Genomic DNA, 1,067 nt, shown 5'->3' with positions numbered 1-1,067 from the left:
ACATTTGCTTTTAAGAAGTTGCAGAATGGCAAGTAAATAATTTCTCTGGGCTCTTTTTAACACCAAATAAAATCTATTTTCTAACAGGCCTAAGGTGCTTTCTTTGTTCTAAGCCAAAGCCCTCTTTAACCTTGTGTTGCAGGCAAAGCAGTTTTGAGTCAGAAGCTCTACGCAGTTTAGTTTATAGCCAAAGCCCTCTTTAACCTTGTGTTGTAGGCAAAGCAGTTTTGAGTCAGCAGCTTTATGCAGTTTAGTTTACTGCAAGCTAGTCTAAGCTTTTAATTTTTGATTAAATGACAAACACTGAAGGCAATGCCTTTCTCTTCCCTTTCTGAAGTTCAGCTGCAGTACAACCCTCTCTCCCCCACAGTTCCTGCTCTCAGCTGCCCTCCCTTGCCACTAAACCACACTCACTCCTTACCCTCAGGACAGCACAGCAGGGTGGGGTCAGTGTAGCAGTTACTCCTTGCTTCTTATTCCTCTGCTTTGTTTCTCTAAACATATCCTCACATTTTTCCTTACTGGTATCCCTTTTTGTCTTCCCTTACATCTTTCCTTCCCTGTCTGCCTTTGTGCACTCTTACAAGCCTTCTCCTGTCTCCGGCTTACATCTTTCCTTCCCTGTCTGCCTTCGTGCACCCTTACAAGCCTTCTCCTGTCTCCGCGTCTCAGATACTCCCACCCTTTCTTAAATAGGTCTGAGCACAAGTGGCCCTTTACATCTTTCCTTCCCTGTCTGCCTTCGTGCACCCTTACAAGCCTTCTCCTGTCTCCGCGTCTCAGATACTCCCACCCTTTCTTAAATAGGTCTGAGCACAAGTGGCCCTGTCCCCTGGGTCTCAGATACTCCCACCCTTTCTTAAAAAGGTCTAAGCACAAGTGGCCCCGTCCCCTCTGAGGGGCTGAAGCTTTGGCTGGCACCAGCAGTGACTGGCACAGGGCAGTCCATGGCCTCTGCTGCAACCAAAACAGGCTCTGCCATTTATGCCCAACACACCTTCATGAAGTTCTCAAAGGGCTGGCCCTGTAACAATCCTCTTTGACATGACAAGAGAACTTGTCCATGC

Source organism: Acanthisitta chloris, unplaced genomic scaffold, assembly GCF_000695815.1.
Source record: "Acanthisitta chloris isolate BGI_N310 unplaced genomic scaffold, ASM69581v1 scaffold1259, whole genome shotgun sequence".
In the NCBI taxonomy this organism is placed as follows: domain Eukaryota; kingdom Metazoa; phylum Chordata; class Aves; order Passeriformes; family Acanthisittidae; genus Acanthisitta; species Acanthisitta chloris.
The sequence above is the reverse complement of the archived record's forward strand: the minus strand, read 5'-3'. Positions refer to the sequence as shown.